We start from the raw sequence: 12,666 nt of genomic DNA, 5'->3' as shown, positions 1-12,666 counted from the left end.
TTCTTCTTTCTTCTTCTTCTTCTTCTTTCTTCCTCTTCTTCCTCTTCTCCTCCTACTCCTCCTCCTTTTCTTCTTTTTCTTCTTCCTCTTTCTCTTGCTCTTCTTCTTTTTCACGGAGTTTCACTCTTGTCGCCCAGGCTGGAGTGCAATGGCGTCATCTTCTCAGTTCCCTGCAACCTCCACCTCCTGGGTTCAAGCGATTCTCCCACCTCAGCCTCCTGAGTAGCTGAGATTACAGGCATGCGCCACCATGCCCAGCTAGTTTTGTATGTTGGTCAGGCTGGTCTCGAACTCCTGACCTCAGGTGATCTGCCTGCCTTGGCCTCCCAAAGTGCTGGGATTACAGGCATGAGCCACTGCGCCTAGTCAACTTCTCTTCTTGATAAGTCTAGGAACATCTGGCCCAAGGGGCCTAGACGATTTTGGAGCATTTATCTCTCTGCCTACTTGTCAGTGACAGCATTGATTATGAAAAGCAATAACTGTGCTGTGGTACACTCCCTGGAGGCCAAGCTGCAATTGCTGATGTTCATATGGGGGTTTCCAAGCAGGGCCAAAAGCAGCAGTGCAGGCCTGTGATTGCTGAGGCTGCCAGAGCACAGAGGAGACATTCAGTCTCAAAGAGATATGCATGTTCTTCTCAATCGCTTTTCTTTTCTTACTGTTTGTTTTTTCTTTTGGTTGCTGGGGGAGGGGCGCTGCTGTTTCAAACTTGTGTTTATTTTTTCCTCGTATTAGAGTATGTTCCGTGCTCCATTCTCTTCCCAAATGAAAAAGCACAAATAAGCAAAAAGAAGATAATTTCAAAACACCCAGCTCCTCACCCATCCCTCTATTCACCTGGCTGTGAACATGTTAGTATTTATCCTTCTAAATTCTCCTTCTTTCTAACCCTCCAAGCCTCCACCTCCCGGCAGTGAGCTGCTTTGCCTGAAAAACCCTGGCTCCCGGTGGAAAGAACTCTGCTCCTTTTCTGCCAGTGGGAGCTGAGATAAGAAAAAAAGGAAGCTCACTTCTCAGAATACCTTTTTCATCTCCCCATGAAATCCTACCATTCTTTGGAGCGACCTCTCAAATACCCGCTCCTCCATGGAACGTTCCCTGCTCTCTTAGATAGAAGCCTTCTCAGTCTGAGACAGCACTTTCCACCTGACAAAGACTCTCTCTCTCCAAGTCTCACTTTCCCTGCACTATCATTAGCTCCTTAAGGTCAGACCCTATGTCTAATTGTCCTTGGTACAGCTCTCAGCAACCAGACAAGTGCCTTGCCCATCACAGACACCAAGGGATGAATGAAAGAAAAATAATCAGACGCTTAAATTAAACAGGAGTTCACATGATCTCAAATGCGAGTGAAGAGAAGGATTTGGAGTCTGTCCTGTGCACAGGACAAAGGAAGGCTTGACATCTTTCCCTTCCCTACGAGAGGCTCCTCCCCTCAGGTGCGTCTTCTCTGAAATCTGAAAATGCCGATGTGTATACTGGCGGTTTCAAGCTCATTAGTTCCATTCTGAGGCTTTATTAGGGCATCTTCTACCACTATTCCACTTCCTAAATGGAAAGTATGTATGCTTTCTCCCCACTTCCCTCCCTCCCCTCCCCTCCCTTCCTTTCCCTCAGTCCTTTCCTTCTGTCGTTTTCTTTTTCACAGTTGAAAACAGAGCTGTGTAAAATAAGTCATAATCAGATAGAACCCAATTTGACTACAGGCAATTTTGAAGCCAAAGTTTTTATTTTTTATTTTTATTTTTAAAGACAGGGTCCCACTCTGTTACCCAGACTAGAGTGCAGCAGTGGCATCATCATAGCTCACTGTAGCCTCCACCTCCTGGGCTCAGGTGATCCTCCTGCCTCAGCCTCCTGAGTATCTGGGACTACAGGTGTGCACAACCAGGCCCAGCTAAACTTTGTGTTTTTTATAGAGACAGGGTCTTGCTTTGTTGCCCAGGCTGGTCTCGAACTCCTGGCTTCAACTGATCCTCGTGCTGCAGTCTCCCAAAATTATGGGATTACAGGCATGAGCCACTATGTCTAGCCTGCTGTTTTTATCTTTAACACCAACGTGTCTGAGCAGTGGAGGAAGGAACCAACGACAAGGGCAAGTTTACTTGTTTTAGTTCTGCAGAGGTATAGCATTTACTCCTGTCTAGTGCAGAGCACAGAGCCCTAAGGTCAGTGTTCAAAGAATCAAGTCCCACAGAATGTGTGTGTGTATTTTAATATATATTTATATATATTATATATATATTTTATAAATTTTTCTTAGATGTAGTGCATATGAGAATGTAAGTTCAGAAAAAACCCTGTTTACAAAATTTGCTGTGTTTACCAGAGACTTTCAAGAATCCAGCCCGAAATCGCTTAGGGAAGGAGTCTTCCTGCGAGTTACAGAAGGACTCTAGAAATCCCTGTTTTGGTGATATTTGTGATGTGCAATTGTAGACTTTATTTTGCAGTGCCTTGGTAACTAGAGATTTCTTCTGCATATTCCCATCTTGGTTTTGTCTGTTTTCACTACATAGAATTTCTGGCTACAGCTGAACATACACATGCCAATCAGTTAGGGGAAAAACCACCCGATTTTTAGCCATTGTATTGTGAGAAACTGATGCAGAAGTGATTTGCAACTGTGTCAAGTTGCATTTTAATTTCCTTTTTTTGTAGAGCCAGCCTCTCGCTGTGTCGCCCAGGCTGGAGTGTAGTGGTGCTCACTGCAGCCTCAAACTCCTCAGCTCAAGTGATCCTCCCACCTTGGCCTCCCAAAGCGCTGGGACTACGGGTGGAGCCACCACACCTAATCTTAATTTCCTTCTTCCTGGCAGGGTGAAACATGCAAACCGGTCTGGAATTAGTTAAAACGTAAAAGATACATAATTTTCAAACCTCATCATGAGATATTAGCCTAGAAATAAACCCCAGAACCTAGGATGATGTTCTCCAGTTTAGGACATCCCAAACCATGGATCTCCTTAGCTTTTCTCCAGAACACTGCGTTGGTTCCAAACCAGTCCCTTAGTATAGAAGAGAGGCAGGAACATTGAACCTTTCATGTCCTCAGTAGGTCCACACGACTATGAATGCAGCCCAGGAGTCACATTTGTTCTAAACCACTCTGTTCTTCCTTCTTGACTCTCTTATCCAACGGATAGATGGGATGGGCTTTTGAGCCAGTCCAGGCATCCTGGGAGCCGTTAGGCTACACATGGCTTGGGATTTCCCTGGAGATTGCTTAAAGCTGAATACCCTTGGGGGTCATGATAAACTGAACTGGTGGCAGTCACCGGTGTGTTATTTGGAATGCTTGGAAGGGATGGACTGAGCTCCTATTGCACCATGCTTTTTCTGTTTGTTTGTTTGTTTGAGATGAATTTCTGCTCTTTTTGCTCAGGCTGGAGTGCAATGACGAGACCTCTGCTTGCTGCAACCTCCGCCTCCTGGGTTAAAGCGAATTCTCCTGCCTCAGCCCCCTGAGTAGCTGGGATTACAGGTGCCTGCCACCATGTCAGGCTAATTTTGTATCTTTAGTTGAGACAGGGTTTCACCATGTTGGCCAGGCTGGTCTCAAACTCCTGACCTCGAGTGATCCACCTGCCTCAGCCTACCAAAGTGCTGGGATTACAGGTGTGAGTTACCGCACACAGCCCCATTTTTTTGAGACGGGGTCTCACTCTGTTATGCAGGCTGGAGTGCAGTGGTGTGATATCAGCTCCCTACAACCTCTGCCTCCCAGGTTCAAGCAATTCTCCTGCCTCAGCCTCCCAAGTGGCTGGGATTATAGGTGTGCGCCACCACACCAGGCTAACTTTTGTATTTTTCTTTTTCTTAGGTAGAGTCTCGCTCTGTCATCCAGGCTGGAGTGCAATGGCACAATCTCAGCGCACTGCAACCTCTGCCTCCTGGGTTCAAGCCATTCTCCTGCCTCAGCCTCCTGAGTAGTTGGGATTACAGAAACCCACCACCATGCCCAATTTTTGTAGTTTTAGTAGAGACAGGGTTTTGCCATGTTGGTCAGGCTGGTCTCGAACTCCTGACCTCAGGTGATCTGCCTGCCTTGGCCTCCCAAAGTGCTGGGATTACAGACATGAGCCACTGCACCTGGACTTAACTTTTGTATTTTTTGGTAGAGACAGGGTTTCACCATGTTGGCCAGGCTGGTCTTGAACTCCTGATCTCAAGTGACCTGCCTGCCATGGCCTCCCAAAGTGCTGGGATTACAGGTGTGAGCCACCACACCTGGCCGACCATGCTTTTTTTTTTTAATTTTATTTTGAGACAGAGTCTCACTCTATCACCCAGGCTGGAGTGTAATGGTGCAATCTCTGCTCACTGCAACCTCTGCCTCAAGTGATTCTCCTGCCTCAGCCTCCTGACTAGCTGGTATTACAGGTGCAGGCTACCATACCCAGTTAACTTTTATATTTTTTTGTAGAGACAGGGTTTTACCACATTGGTCAGGCTGGTCTTGAACTCCTGACCTCAGGTGATCTGCCCACCTCAGCCTCCCAAAGTGCTGGGATTACAGGCATGAGCTACCGTGCCCGGCCCCAACCATGCACTTTTTACTTTGCTAGCTAGAGGCAGATAGCTGATCAAAACTGGTTTAAGTTAAAAACAAAAATAAAAACAAAACTCAGCATAGTGGCTCAGGCCTGGAATCCTAGCACTTTGGGAGGCCTAAGTGGGAGGATCACTTGAGCCCAGGAGTGCAAGGCTGCAGTGAACTACGTTTGTGCCACTGCACTCCAGCCTGGGCAACAGAGCAAGACATTGATTCTAAAAAAGAAAAAAAAGAAATCATGTTTTAAGTAATATATAATGGCATAGGAAAATTCCTAGCCTATTAAGTAGAAAAGTAGATTGTAAAGCAGTTTGATCAAATTTTGTTAAAAAGATAATACAGAAAAAGAAGATATATGACACATGTACACAGAAAAATACAAGAAAACACATACATCAAAATGGTAACAACAATATGCTGGTGAAAGTAATGGGTATTTTTATTTTTTGTACTTTTCTCTATTTAACAAATTATTTTACAATGAACATGAACTACTTTTGAAATCAGAAAATTGGCCAGGCGTGGTGGCTTATGCCTGTAATCCTAGCACTTTGGGAGGCCAAGGCAGGCAGATCATCTGAGGTCAAGAGTTCAAGACCAACATGGCCAACACTGTGAAACCTGTCTCTACCAAAATACAAGAATTAGCCGGGCATGATGGCAGGTGCCTGTAATCCCAGCTACTCAGGAGGCTGAGATGGGAGATCACTTGAACCCGTAAAATGGTGGTTGTGGTGAGCCAAGATTGTGTCACTGCACTCCAGCTTGGGTGGCTGAGCGAGACTCTATCTCAAAAAAAAAAAAGAAATCAGAAAATTTTTTCTTTTTTTGAGACAGACTTTCGCTCTTGTTGCCCAGGCTGGAGCAAAATGGCACGAGCACAGCTCACCACAACCTCCGTCTCCTGGGTTCAAGCGATTCTCCTGCCTCAGCCTCCTAAGTAGCTGGGATTACAGGCATGTGCCACCACATCCAGCTAATTTTATATTGTTAGTAGAGATGGGGTTTCTCCATGTTGGTCAGGCTGGTCTTGAACTCCTGACTTCAGGTGATCCGCCTGCCTCGCCCCCCCAACATGCTGGGATTACAGGTGTGAGCCACTGTGCCCAGCCCAGAAAGTATTTTTTAAATTGAAAATAAGACAGCATACTCCACAAATCTTCTACCAGCTACACTGTGGACTGAATTAAATGATTCTCCCTGTTGTTTGTGATGTGTCCAGTTATTTCTGGGTACCCTCCACCTCCCCAGGACACTGCCCATCTCCCCAACCCAGGGCCATTTCTCAACCCATGTCTTTTCCTACTAGAGGGTGGACTTTCCAACATGAGCACCTACATTTAGCCGTGGATGGGATCCACTTGCACTCTCTGAGGGGCTCAGGCAGATTCCTTCCTTATGGAAGGGGATCTGACATTTAATCACCCCATGCACTAAGTACACACTTCATGTACGATCCGTCAGGATAACCCACACAACCTGCCAGTTCTTTGCTTGTAGTGGGTGCCCAATAAATGTTTGAATGCATAAAGAAAGCACTCAGATAAACGGAGACATTTTAGAGCTCTCTGGGGATGAGAAAAGAGAGCGCTATGGGAGTGAGAATTAACTTGATTGACTATGGCTGGACCTGGCAAAGAACAACTCAGAAGTATTGGTCTCAATTACCTTGTTCAGGCTGCTTAATCCATATTAAAAGTTTGCTGCTCCTACACAATTTTGCTAGGCTCTCCAACCCTGTGAGGATGTCAACAGTTGAAAAAGAAGAAATAATGAGGCCAGCCTGTATTTGCAGGGGAGTGTTAAAACTGCCAGCAGATGTTGGGCGCGGTGGCTTACGCCTGTAATCCCAGCACTTTGGGAGGCCAAGGTGAGTGGATCAGGAGGTCAGGACATCAAGACCATCCTGGCTAACACGGTGAAACTCCATCTCTACTAAAAATACAAAAAATTAGCCGGGCGGGTTGCAGGAGCCTGTAGTCCCAGCTACTCCAGAGGCTGAGGCAGTAGAATGGCGTGAACCCGGGAGGCGGAGCTTGCAGTGAGCCCAGACTGTGCCACTGCACAGAGCGACAGAGCCAGACTCCATCTCAGAAAAAAAAAAAAAAAAAGCAACAACAACTGCCAGCAAAGCAGGATAGTTTGCTAAACAGCCAGTTGAGAACTTTCCCAAACTGGTCAGCAGCAGCATTTCACACAGAAGTCCCTTCTTCATTGACATTGACATGTGGCTAATTCTAGCCACCAGCAGGCCACTGCTAAGAGGCAGTTTTGTGGCCTTTTGCTATTGAATTTGCCAGATGTGTCCAAGACACAGTCTCACGGGCAGAATATAAACAACAAACCAATATAAAGAAGTCCACAGTGATTCTCACCCTTCACTGAAGTCTTCTTTGGCTTGTTTTCTGACCCCTGTAAGCGCTCCTTGTACCACACTCCCTAACCCCGCAGCTTCAGTTTTGCTATTTTATATTTGTTTCCTCCTTCTCTGGTTGTTACATGCAAAAAGGTTGTGTTCATGTAGGGAGCAGGAATTGTAGTGGAAATAATGCAGTGTGGAAAGCCAGGCTCAGTTACTTACCAGCCTTGCTACCTTAGCCAAACGGTCATGCTCTCTGAGCTGTAGTTTCCTTCCTCATCTGTGAATAGACTTCTACCAACTCTCCTCACATGACTGTTTCGAGACTGAAATGATATTATAGGTATAGAAATAAATGGAAACATAATATAAATGTATGAGGCCTGACACGGTGGCTCCCGCCTGTAATCCCAGCACTTTAGGAGGCCGAGGCAGGTGGATCACCTGAGGTCAGGAGTTCGAGAGCAGCCTGGCCCAGATAGTGAAACCTCATCTCTACTAAAAATACAAAAATTAGCCAGGCATGGTGGCACGAGCCTGTAATCTCAGCAACTTGGGAGGCTGAGGCATGAGAATTACTTGAACTCAGGAGGTAGAGGTTGCAGTGAGCCAAGATAGAGTCACTGTACTCCAGCCTAAGTGACAGAGTGTGACTGTCTCAAAAAAAAAAAATTAAATTAAATAAATAAATGTATGAGACTATCTTTCATCTGGCATACAGTAGATTCTCAAGAAACTCAAGACAGTATTGCGTTGTGGAGTTATGGCAGGGGGGCACTAGATGTCAGACCTCTGTGTGCACTCGGGCAGATCAGTTTCACTAAGCTCTCGTGTTTTCCTCAGGAGGGCAAAACGGTACTAATGGGAATAATAATGGAACATCACAGAGTTGATATGAGGGTGAAATGAAATAATGCAGGCAAAGCACTTCCCAACAGTACCTAGCACATAGTGAGCACTTAATAAATGTAAGCTGTGGCTGCTGCTGCTGCAGCCAGCAGGGAGACAGGAAAATATGTCAATAAGAAATGTATATTGGCCGGGCGTGGTGGCTCCCACCTATAATCCCAGCACTTTGGGAAGCCGAGGTGGGCAGATCACCTGAGGTCGGCAGTTTGAGACCAGCCTGATCAACATGGAGAAACCCTGTCTCTACTGAAAATACAAAATTAGCCACATGTGGTGGCGCATGCCTGTAATCCCAGCTACTCAGGAGGCTGAGGCAGGAGATTCACTTAAACCTGGGAGGCAGAGGTTGCAGTGAGCCAAGATTTCACCATTGCACTCCAGCCTTGGCAACAAGAGTGAAACTCCGTTTCAAAAAAAAAAAAAGAAAGAAAGAAATGTATGATGTATATTGGGGCAGAGAGCATGGACAGTTGGGTTATGGCAGGGCACAGAGTAGAAATGGGAGCTCTGTAAGCTAGCAGCTTCTGGCAATCAGTCTGGAAGGTTTCATGGAGGGATGCACTTTCTGCAGCTCTTTGGATTACAGTTGGAAGATAAGTTGTCTGGAGCTATTAGAACGGGTATCCCAGATACCCTACATGATTTGGAAGCTGATTGGGTGGGGGTGGGGTGATCAGCTGTTGGGAGTTTGAAAAATTCTGAAATAAAGAAGGTAGAGCTGAAGCTTGGTAGCCAAACTGTAAGCCTATCAGGCTGGTGTAAAACTGTAAGCCTATCAGGCTGGTCTGTTTCCCTAAAAGAGAGCAGACCCCAAGGAATGGTTAGAAAGTCTGAAATTTGGTTTGTAGTGAGGATGAAAGCACAATTGGCCATGTGTGGTTGAATGGCGTGTAACAGACTGAGTTAGGGACAAGCACTTTGGCAGCTCTCGGGAGGGGTGAGCAGTGGGGTTTGTTGCTGAAGGCAGGAATTGTGGACAGCTCATTGGGTGGATGAATTATAATCGAAGCTTTGATTATGAGAAGGAAGGGAGAAGGAAGAGAAAAGGGTGCCTCTTGGAGTAGAAATTATTAAGTACTTGGAGGTGGGGGGCTCCACATATAAGAATATTCTTCTTAAGAGATGAGGGACCCAGAAAGCAGACTGAATTTGCCTTTACCAAAGGTGGGGCCGATACTGTCGCTGAAAGTAGGTGTCAGAGAGTCTATCCACTTTCAACTAAAGTTCTCTAAGATGGTGGATCTTGCCCAAAATTGAAGAATAGTTGCAGGTATTGCTATTCCCGCACAAGGGGTGATAGGATCCCACACGAAGTGAGTGAAGGCTGTTAGACACCCACTGCAGTCCAGTATCCTCATTGGACCAGATGATGAAACTGAGGCCGAGGATTGGACTTACCTGCTCAAGGTCATACAGATATATTTGGTTCAATTCGCTATGTATTTTCTTTGTCTTTCTTTTTTTGAGATGGAGTCTTGCTGTTGCCCAGGCTGAAGTGCAATGGCGTGATCCCGGCTCACTGCAACCTCTGCCTCCAGGTTCAAGCGATTCTCCTGCCTCAGCCTCCTGAGTAGCTGAGATTACAGGCGCACAGCACCATGCCAGGCTAATTTTTGTATTTTTAGTAGAGATGGGGTTTCACCATTTTGGTCAGGCTGGCCTCGAACTCCTGGACTTGTGATCCGCCCGCCTCTGCCTCCCAAAGTGGTAGGATTACAGGCGTGAGCCACCACATCTGGCCTCTGCTCTATATTTTCTTTTAGCTCCCTTCTCCAAAAATGTGAAATTCCCCCTAATCTCTTTGCTTCCCATCTGGATAGTGTCAGAATGAAAATCCTAGTTGAATTTTGCGGCAGCTAAGAGCAGCAAACAAGTCCCCTTTATTATTATATTTTATTTCTTGAGACAGAGTCTCGGCTCACTGTAACCTCCGCCTCCCAGGTTCAAGTGATTCTACTGCCTCAGCCTCCTGAGTAGCTGGGACTACAGGCCCGTGCAACCAAGTCTGGCTAATTTTTGTATTTTCAGTAGAGACGGGGTTTCACCATGTTGGACAAGCTGGTCTTGAATTCTTGACCTCAAGTGATCCGCCAGCCTCGGTTCCCCAAAGTGTTGGGATTACAGGAGCGAGCCACCACGCCCAACCAACAAGTGCCCTTTAAATACATCCTCCCTTCTCTCTGCTGGCAGGCTTTGATATGCCCACCGTGTAACTTTTCACCCCTTCCAAGATTTCCAACCAATCCCCTCCTTCCTGTTTCCAGTTGGGCTTTGGGGAATGTACCATATGGACTCTGCGGGCAGACGGAGAGGACGAAAGGCGTGGCGACCGCTAATTTCTTTGGCTTTTGCACGTATTCCATGAGATTCTGGCAAGGCTGAGCGTGCAGGTAGCAGTGGGATCCCTGAGGATGGGAGCCAGTGCACTGAGATCTCTCGCCTCCGAGGCTAGGGTCCTGTGGTCCGCCCGAGGGCCGCAACCCCCGCCCTTTCATGTGCCCGCCTCGCCCCCGGCTGCGCCAATGCTCCTGCTGCTGCTGCTGCTTACGGCGCCGGACGCCGGGGCTGCGGGACAGGGCGGCACTGGCCGGCTACTGGGACGCCGGCGCCTAGGGACACCGCAGCATGAGGCAGAGGTAAGGACGAGGCTTTGGGACTCCGACCCGCGCCAACCGCCCCCTGGGAGCCGCATCCTGCTCGCGCCCGAGCTCGGGGTCTCGGGCCTCAGGCTGGCCCTGGCGGGCGACTCTGGAGCGGGTGGCCCCGCGAGCGGACGCGCGCGCCGAGCCTCCCGCCGGGACAATGCTGAGGCCGTGACCCGCCGCGGCGCGAGCGCCTCCTTCCCGCGGCGCTTATAGCCCTGCGCGCCGCCGGCGGGCCGCCAGGAAGCCCCCGCCCCGTGTCTCCCTGTGGTCACCTGCCGCCGGAGGATGCGCGGCCAGGTGCGCCGGCGAGTCACTAGTTCCGGGGCGGCGGGCGCGGGGAAGCGCGGGGAGGCTGCCTGCTTCAGGCGGGAGGTGGAGGAAGGGGGCTTAGCCCGGCGCTGGGCCGGGGGGCTTTTTTGGAGCAGGGGAGGTCTCTGTCTTTACCAGGGTCCGTCGGGTCCTTCCTCCGCGGCCTGGCCCCCGGGGCCTCCCCGTCCCGCTGCCCCGGCCTGGCACTGGCGTGCGCCAAGGGTGGGCTCCTGCGAACTTGGCAGGTAGGTGGCCGGGAGAACCCTGGCGAGCCTTTCCATTTGTGTATAGGCCAAGTTTCTGGGAAGATGAGTGTTCACTCCTGGCACCCAGCCTCTGGGGAATGGCAGAAGCACTTCTTAGCATGGACTGTCCCCAGCCCACAGAAAGTCAGCTACAAAGGTTCTAGCATTATTCTCCCCTCCTCCACCAACAGAGCTCCTTGCTGTGGCTGAGAATTGTCGGGCTGTGATGGGACAGGGACGGGGTGGGAGAGCAGCACCTGGCGCTTGATGAGCACCGCAGCGATGGCAGCAGCAGAGATGCTTAGGAGACCATTGGCCGTGCCACGCCTGTCCCAAGGAGTGCCCACGGCCCACGCGCCAGTCCTCACCACAGCGACAGATTGGGTGCTCTTTATGATCCCTAAGCTACAGTAGGAAGTGGGCACAGAAAGCCAAAACAAGTGGTGGCGCCAGGATTGTGATGAAGGCATTGTTTGGACTCGTGCTCTCGCAGACCAAAGGAGGGCACTGGACTTGGGCGAGTCTCCACAGGGTTACTCCATCCTGGGGGTCACCCTTGTTGTCTGTCTCTTGCATCCTCCTCCATATTTCCGTCTCTTCTCACTCTGGAGTTATCTCTGAAATGCCAGGAGAGGTGCATTGAGGTGAATTGGCGTAGTCCTTTTGAAGTATTCCTGGCCTGTTTCTCAGGGGTGAGTCAGGAGGTAATTCTGAAGCACTGGGAGGAGAGCGTGATGCAGTGTTTCCCAGGGGGCACTTAGACACTGTGTATTCAGGGATCTGGGCCAAAGCCCCTTTGGATTCAGAGAGTGCTGAGGGCAGCCTTGCTTGAAAAGCGTGAGGAAGCCCTTCCTTCCTTCTGATTCCCAAGTTGTGGAACCTGGGCAGATCCATTATTGCCCCAGCTAAACTCCTAAGGGATGGTTTCTTTTTTTTTTTTGAGACTGAGTTCGGTTTCTGTCGCCTCAGGCTGGAAGTGCAGTGGCCGGATCTCAGCGCTCACTGCAGTCTGGCCCGGGTTTACCATTCTTTCTGCTTCAGCCTCCCGAGTAGCTGGGACTATAGGTTTCTACCGCTGGGTTTTTTTTGTATTTTAGTAGAGACGGGGTTTCACCGCAGCTAGCTGTGATGGTCTCGATCTCCTGACTCCGTGATCCACCTGTCTCGGCCTCCTCCCAAAGTGCCAGGATTACAGGCTTGAGCCATCACAAATACTCGGCCTTGATGGTTCTTTTTAAGAGAATGAGCTGGGCCAGTGGAGAAGGCAGGAGGGAGCGATTAGGACAAATACCTAATGCATGTGGGCTTCAAACCTAGATGACAGGTTGATAGGTGCAGCAAAACCATCAGTGGCACGTGTGTATACCTGTGTAACAAACCTGCACGTTCTGGCACATGTATCCCGGAACTTAAAGTAAAATTTAAAAAAAAAAATTTTAAAAAAAGAGAAAGAGCCACCTGGGAATCCTCAACACTGTATAATTGGCACGTGAACTTATGGAACAGAACCTTTACCCAGCTTGGCCATGACTCGTCAGGAGGTCATCCATTTCCTTGAGAAAGGAAAAAGGAAATATTTTAACTAGTGACATGGGTTTAACAAGGTTTTTCCAAAACAGATAGGCTTTTCTCAAAACCACC

At 48.7% G+C, this 12,666-nt stretch overlaps 1 long non-coding RNA gene across 1 annotated transcript in view; it reads right to left on the bottom strand.

Annotated features, from left to right (window-relative positions):
• The window catches only part of LOC103888229, a 22,148-nt gene extending 11,949 nt beyond the window's left edge, over positions 1 to 10,199 (bottom strand). Inside the window, exons 1-2 of the long non-coding RNA XR_004178956.1 lie at positions 10,111 to 10,199; positions 7,140 to 7,243 (exon numbers count right to left, since the gene is read on the bottom strand). This is a non-coding gene — a long non-coding RNA (uncharacterized LOC103888229). The remainder of the gene's footprint in view (positions 1 to 7,139; positions 7,244 to 10,110) is intronic.
• Positions 10,200 to 12,666: the final 2,467 nt, after the last annotated feature.

This window comes from Papio anubis, chromosome 16 (genome assembly GCF_008728515.1).
Source record: "Papio anubis isolate 15944 chromosome 16, Panubis1.0, whole genome shotgun sequence".
Taxonomy (NCBI): Eukaryota; Metazoa; Chordata; class Mammalia; order Primates; family Cercopithecidae; genus Papio; species Papio anubis.
The sequence above is the reverse complement of the archived record's forward strand: the minus strand, read 5'-3'. Positions and strand labels throughout refer to the sequence as shown.